This window comes from Phocoena phocoena, chromosome 3 (genome assembly GCF_963924675.1).
Source record: "Phocoena phocoena chromosome 3, mPhoPho1.1, whole genome shotgun sequence".
Taxonomy (NCBI): Eukaryota; Metazoa; Chordata; class Mammalia; order Artiodactyla; family Phocoenidae; genus Phocoena; species Phocoena phocoena.
Genome location: NC_089221.1, coordinates 42,179,238 through 42,187,085, shown reverse-complemented (window position 1 = coordinate 42,187,085; position 7,848 = coordinate 42,179,238). Strand labels below are relative to the sequence as shown.

At 43.2% G+C, this 7,848-nt stretch overlaps 1 pseudogene across 1 annotated transcript; it reads right to left on the bottom strand.

The window, feature by feature from the left end:
• Positions 1-5,429: 5,429 nt before the first annotated feature.
• On the bottom strand, positions 5,430-6,817 carry LOC136119920 (elongation factor 1-alpha 1 pseudogene; annotated as a pseudogene). The gene has a single exon (XR_010655729.1). The product of XR_010655729.1 is annotated as an elongation factor 1-alpha 1 pseudogene (transcript).
• Positions 6,818-7,848: the final 1,031 nt, after the last annotated feature.

Genomic DNA, 7,848 nt, shown 5'->3' with positions numbered 1-7,848 from the left:
TTACAGGCCACAGCCTTCATTGACAATGAATAGCTACGGTGAATATGGCTGCTCCCCCAAGTGCTTGTACAGCATAATCAATCACGTGCGACTCTGCAGATGTCACATCTACTCAGGAAAGTCCTGCACATCATTTTAAGTCCGGTTTCAATCTCTCTCCTCTCAGATACCTCCTCTGACCCCTAGAGGTTCCTTCAGCTAGCAGTGATTATTGCATGGCTTGTTCAGATATTTTATATGTGGTGGTACCTTCCCAATATCTTCTAGAGAAGAGAAGGAGTGTCTTTTTCACCTTTCCATTCACCATGGCATCCAAAATTGAGCCTTACATGCAGTAGGTACTCAATAAAAGTTACATTAATAACAGCCTTGTGTAGCGGAGAAGAGACTCAGTCACGTGGACTATAATACTCAGCATTCATTTACTGGCAGAGAGACAAGTGAAAAAGGAATTGGTCGGATTGTTTAATTTGGAGCCCTTCTAAACATATACTAAGTGAAACATCCACTGAAACAATAACTTGGTTTAATGATAATGAACTTTGACTCCATGATAACCGATTACCCTTAAAACCATCCTGGATTTGTTTCCCTACAGAAGAGCTGGAGACTGAGCACAGTTCCGTGAAACATTCCTTAGAGAGATTTCTCAGCACTAAATAAAAGAGTGGCTTCTTAAAGTTGCAAAAGAAGTCCAGCTGTTAGTTTTGGCTGGGGACAAGCACTGAGCTGGCTCCAATCGGAGATGGCAGGAAAAGGTAAACATGGCTGTATGATGTCACTGAAATGGCCTTATTTTCATCAGAAGCTAAATTCAAATACCCTCAGGGAGATGGGTTGTTTTGTTTTGTTTTGAATTACTACAGCTTTCTAAAATTCATTTTTACCTCTGTAGGCGGTGGAATTGTCCAATGGACTCCAAGTTCCATGAAGAGAAGCTTGGAAACCTGCACTCCTCTTGGTGCCTGGAAAGAGTGCTCACCAATGACTGTGAAGCAATAGATTCGCAGTCTGAGCCCTGCTTCCTGTATCATATCTTGACTGGTATGTCTTTCAAAAGGCAATGAGGTTCTGGATTCAAGTGTGGTAAATCAGAGGTGGCACTTGGCTCTCAGCAGAGTCAAGGGATCCAGACCAGAGAACTCAGTATTTCTAGTGACTAAAGAAATGGTAGGTCAGCTTTCAAAATGAGAAGAAACTCTAAGAAGAGTAGTGAGGGTGCAGGGTCCCCCCAAAGTATCTCCTTTCTCACCCATCACCCCCCAACACATACACGTAGGTCTACTCCACCTCTCTCCAAAACCCAAATCCATCTTGTGTAAGCAGTCTGGGGATCCTAACTTTAGAAGGAGAGCTAATCCAGATTATCACGTCAATTCTCCCACCCATGTTCACAGAACAGGACTGGGGGTCTCAAAGCAAAGCAGAGCTGGGGCAGATTTGGCAAAACATTCATCTGCCAAGGTAAGACCTGATGATGCTATCATCAGACACTGCCTGGTTTACAGAATGGGTTAACTGAGTGGAATAGGAAGTCAACTCTGAATTCAAATCCTGCTGCTGCCACTCCTCTGATTCTGCTTTTTTGTGCTTTAGTTTCTTCCTTCATAAAGTGTGATTACAAATCCTAACCTCATGGGAATCTCTAAAGGAGTAAATGAAGTATTCCTTGATCTCCAGAGGAATCCGTGATCTCCCAGAGCCTCAGTTTCCTAATTTGCAGAATGGGGATAACACAGCCGTTATCGCATTGTATTATTATCAGGATTATGTGAGCTAATGAACATAAACAGAGCACAGTACATAGCATAGAGTAAGCACCCAGCCAAGCTTTCAGCCGTTATGTGTATGGCTTGTGTGTGGACATCGAAATTTTTTTATATTATAATACAGACGTTTAAAAGCATTTTCATAGTCCCACAAGGTCAAAGCATTTATGAAAAGGCTTGTTGCTATTTTAGAAAACCGACCTCAATGCCTGATGAAGAGTGACATTTCTAATTTTTCCTGCTGGTATGTAAATAGCACAAAATTCTCACAAATAAATAGCTTCATTTTGTATAAACATTCCTAGCTTTCTCTGCAGTGGAGGGCAGCTCCTCACAAATTCTGAGAATGCTCTGGCTTGTCCCAGAATCAATACCTGCTGAGTTTGCTATTCAGACCAGATTATTACCAGGCAGTTGGAGTGGTCAAATTCCCACAGCCAATTTTCTATAAAAAATCCCAAGTAATTGAGATGGGAGGAAGGTACCCAATAAAAGTCAGTGTGAATAATTTAGCACAGTAGCTGTCTGCAGCCTCTGAGGTAACACATTCAAGGCATTTTATTAGAGGAAGCCACTGTTGTCTCCAGAGCCTCCTGGCTGCAACCCACCCATCTAATGAAGAACAAAGAGAGTGGGGAAACAAGCAAGCCTGCGGGATCTAGGATTAATCCTTCTCCGATACCTGAGAGATCCTGTGAATGTCGAATGTGAACAGTGATGCTGTACGTGATATTTTTCTAAAGGTCAGTGTTGAGAAGCATCCCGACTGGCTGCAGTGGTCACTAAACAAGGGCCCTGTGTCCCTCCCTAGCTCTGTCGATCCCTTCAAGGGGTGGACACATCTGCTGGGGATAGAGATAGGCTGGTTGCTGTCTCATAAAACTAGCCTCAAATCTTGATTAAGAGTGACATTTCTGGGAATTCCCTGACAGTCCAGTGGTTAGGACTCAGCGCTTTCACTGCTGGGGACCAGGTTCAATCCCTGGTCGGAGAACTAAGATCCTGCAAGCTGCATGGTGTGACCAAAAAAAAAAGAAAAAAAAAGGGAGATTTCTAATTTTCTCCTGCTCCTAAGTAACTAGAACGAAATTCTCACAAATAAATGCCCTATAACCCTAGTTAGGACCAGTCAGAAGTTGGGGACACAAATGGCAGAAACCCAATTTAAATTAAATTCAGTAAAAAGGGAACTTGTTGACATGTACTACTTGTAAGAATAGAAAGTTACTCACAGGACTGAATGAATCTCTAGATTAGAATGAAGTTCACTGGTATGGAATGAGTTTACTTTAAAAAAAAAAAAAAAAAGAAGTTCACTGGATCTGATACCTGGAAATCAAGGACCCAGGTCAGAGTCTCCATGTCTCAAGGCCTGTGGTCAGAGAGGCAGAGATGGACATCCAATGCCAGAAAAAGGTATTTGGAAGAATAATGTGATGAGAATCAAATCAAAATGAGAGGCTCTGGATATTCTGTGAGCTTTTCCAATTACCTACGTGTTCATAGAAGCCATGTAAAGTTGGTATAGGGGACTTCCCTGGTGGTCCGGTGGTTAAGACTCCAAGCTCCCAATGCGGGGGACCCAGGTTCAATCCCTGGTCCGATCCCTTATCAGGGAACTAGATCCCACATGCCACAACTAAGATCGTGCATGCCCCAACTATAAAGATCCCCCACGTGGCAACGAAGACCCGGCTTGCCACGACAAAGACCCAGCACAGCCAAATAAATAAACTTATATTTTTTTAAAGTTGGTATAAAGCATATTGCCAACTGTTATGGATTGAATTATGCCCCCACCCCCCCCACAAAGTTCATCTGTTGAAGCTTTAACTTTCTCTATCCTTCTGAGTTCTTGGCTGAGACCCCTGTAATAAAAGATTAACAACAGAAGAAACAAACAGAAGTTTATTGACTTGTATACATCATGTATATGTGGGAGATACCCAGTGAAAAAAGATAACTCTCCAAGGTGGCTTAGAACTCCAACTTAAATTCCATCTTCATCTAACGACAAAAGAAAAAGATGTGGGAGGAGGCCAGTTCTGGGAAGTTATCTGGAAAAGCAAGTTCAACAGGAAATAGTTTGTTATACACATTTAAGCAGATACCTTCTCCATCCATAAGGTTCTCCTGTGATTCAGTCATCCTTCTCTTCCTAACACAGAGAGGGAGATGCCCTTACAATGGAGAGTTCCTTTATAAATGCAAATGTTCCTTACAAAAGGCTAACTTCTACTTCTGTGCTCGCTGTTTCTCAAAATAATCCTTATGCCAAAGAGGCATATTCTGCTACCCTTCAATATTTACTCCCCTAACTCTTTTCCTGCAAGGTCACCTTAGGCTGACTGTGCCCCTCAACCAAAGATTACATCTTCTCTCAAGGTAGTTTGTTCCTACATGACGCTCTCCTCCCCTCAAAGCCACAGGCTTACGATGGAAAGAGCTCTGCTGGTAGCAGCCCTGGGACACTGTACTATCTCTTCTGCTTCTTCTGTGACCACACTTCTGCAAATAAACCCTTTCCAAATCATCCTAATTTGAGTGTGACATCTGCTTCTCAGACTGATAGAGCTCTCTATAAAACAGAGGTGGAGAAACTGAAGGACAAAACCTTCTTTTCCCCTCCACCCAGAAGAGGATCACAGATAGTGTCCACAGTACACTGGGCCCTAACACATAAAGTTCATGTCAGATGAGAAAATTTTTTAAATGTGCCATCTGTCATCAGAAATCACTTACTTAAATAATAATGTAGGCATTTTAATTGCTTTGGGGGGTCGTTTTCACCTTTGTTTTCTAATTATACTTATATCTTAGAATCTGTGGCCGCAGTATTGAGGTCAGCTCATTACCTGGAACCCATCTTTTCTTTTTTTTTTTTTTTAGCTTCCAGCATCTTTTACTTTTCCTAGAATCTGGATACAATAACTCTAGCAAGTCAGTGCTCAATACTATTCAGGCTTCACATTTTAGGTTAATTACTTGAATATTGTAAATGTGAATGCACTTTCCCATAACTGGGGAACTAAAATTTGACATAACTCATTTACTCAATACTTATGTAACCATGCAAAATTTTATATGCAACATGAGCTTTCATATTATAGAATTTGACCTTCTTACAAACTAGCTTACATAACAGTTACTTTGCTTATCTGTCCTAACCTGTGAAGTGCTGTACCAACGCTTTTCTATGATGTACTTAAACAGGTGAATTCTCCTTACATAAGGGTAAGAAACCTGAAGCTCCAACACAGAAATATAAAATTCTTTTGTTTCAGCAGACTTAATACCAGAAACAGATTATGGGCAACTCTTACCTAAGTAGTAAGTACTATAGGAAGTTACAGTGTTGACCAAAAGAAAACACAGGCTTCTCATTAAATTTTTTAATGGGTCTCAAATTCTGTGACAGATCTTTGGTCAAGTTGTTTCCATGAAAAAGTACTGATTTTAAAAACTAATAACTTAAAACTGCCACACACAAAACAAATGGTCCACAACACATTCTCCTTTCCTTCTGAAGGTTTTATGATGCATTGTTATCATTAACCAGTCTTTTGCTATTAAACTTAAATGGCCAATTGAGACAAACAGTTCTGAGACCGTTCTTCCACCACTGATTAAGACTGGGGTGGCAGGTATTGGGGATAATATTCATTTAGCCTTCTGAGCTTTCTGGGCAGACGTGGTGACCTTGCCAGCTCCGGCTGCCTTCTTGTCCACTGCTTTGATGACACCCACAGCAACCTCTGTCTCATGTCACGAACAGCAAAGCGGCCCAGAGGAGGATAGTCAGAGAAGCTCTCAACACACATGGGTTTGCCAGGAACCATATTAACGATGGCAGCATCACCAGATTTCAAGAATTTGGGGCCATCTTCCAGCTTTTTCCCAGAACGACGATCAATCTTCTCCCTCAGCTCAGCAAACGTGCAGGCAATGTGAGCTGTGTGACAATCCAGCACAGGTGCATAGCCAGCACTGACTTGGCCTGGATGGTTCAAGATAATCACCTGAGCTGTGAAGCCAGCTGCTTCCATCGGTGGGTCATTTTTGCTGTCACCAGCCACATTGCCACGACGAACATCTTTGACAGACATGTTCTTGACATTGAAGCCCACATCGTCCCCAGGAAGGGCTTCACTCAAAGCTTCATGGTGCATTTCAACAGACTTCACTTCAGTTGTCACATTGACTGGAGCAAAGGTGACCATCATGCCAGGTTTGAGAACACCAGTCTCCACTCGACCCACAGGGACAGTGCCAATACCACCAATTTTGTAGACGTCCTGGAGGGGCAAACGCAAGGGTCTGTCAGTTGGGCGAGTTGGTGGCAGGATGCAATCCAGAGCTTCAGGCAGTGTGGTTCCACTGGCATTGCCATCTTTACGGGTGACTCTCCATCCCTTGAACCACGGCACGTTAGCACTTGGCTCCAGCATGTTTTCACCGTTCCAGCCAGAAATTGGCACAAATGCTACTGTGTTGGGGTTGTAGCCAACTTTCTTAACGTAGGTGCCGACTTCCTTTACAATTTCCTCGTATCTCTTCTGGCTGTAGGGTGGCTCGGTGGAATCCATTTTGTTAACTCCAGCAATTAGTTGTTTCACACCCAGAGTGTAGGCCAGAAGGGCCTGCTCACAGGTCTGCCCATTCTCGGAAATACCTGCTTCAAATCCACCAACACCAGCAGCAACAATCAGGACAGCACAGTCAGCCTGGGATGTGCCTGTAATCATGTTTTTGATGAAGTCTCTGTGTCCTGGGGCATCAGTGATGGTCACATAGTAATTGCTGCTCTCGAACTTCCATAGGGAGATATCAATGGTGATACCACGCTCGCGTTCAGCTTTCAGTTTGTCCAAGACCCAGGCATACTTGAAGGAGCCCTTCCCCATCTCGGCAGCCTCCTTCTCGAACTTTTCAATGGTTCTCTTGTCGATCCCACCACATTTGTAGATCAGTTGGCCATTAGGGGTGGACTTCCCCGAATCTACGTGTCCAATGACAACGATGTTGATGTGGGTCTTCTCCTTTCCCATTTTTGCTTAGGTTTAGCGGTGGTTTTCACGACACCTTTGTCCTGGCAGCAAACCCATTGCGAAAAAGCTGTCCATAATTTTGACTGCTCAGGATTTCCATCTGTGACGTGGTCAGCAATGTGTCATGCTTTTATTTTTGTTTTTTCAGAGTTTAATATCTGAAAAGTAAAAAAGTCTTCTCTACAGTGGTGAGGATTTAATCTCCTGGGGAAGCACTACAAAGTTAAAAAATTTGGGATTCCTGGGGTTCCCTTTCCTTTTGCCAGTGACCTCAACTCCTTCCCTCATTTCACTAGCTTCACATTTAATCATTCTGTACTTCAAAGGCAAATTGCCCATTTGTTTAATGCCTACTATCTACAAGGCACTGCACATGGTTTTCCTTCTTAGAGCAACCAACCCTATGAGCCACATCTAATCATCCCATTTTTATAACCAAGGAGATAAGCTTAGGAAGGTGATCCCTTCAATATGACCCAACTTGTGAGTGGCAAAGGATGGGAAGGCACCAGGTCTAAGTGATCGCTGAGAGCATGATCCACGCCACCTGGGATTCTGCTGCTGCCTGCTGCCCTTTGACCCGCTCACTCCTCCCACCATGTACCTTCACCTGAATCTGTAATACTTCACCTGGAATGCTGTGCCCACCGTGATCCTCCCCTCCCCCTGATTTAGACCTCACCTCCAGCATTTCCTCCATGGCTGACTTTACCTAACGGTGGGGCATGGCTACTGGCAGATTAATACACAGAGATATGAACAAATGCCTTCCAGAATTCACTCAGAGATATAATCATCTTGTTTGTGCGGTATTTTTGTCTCCTAAGCTAGAACTTCTGTTTCTTGGGCACCTCCACCTCACCCTCCCCACAATCTATTTCAGTCCTCTGCACACAGGACATCCTCAACAGATGCCACTGACTGACCGGAGAATTAAAACACTGGAAATTTCGAAAAGTCTTGCTTGTGAAGGGGAAGTACACCATTCCTCCCCTGCTTTTTAAAGAAATATTTTCTGAAGAATACTATAT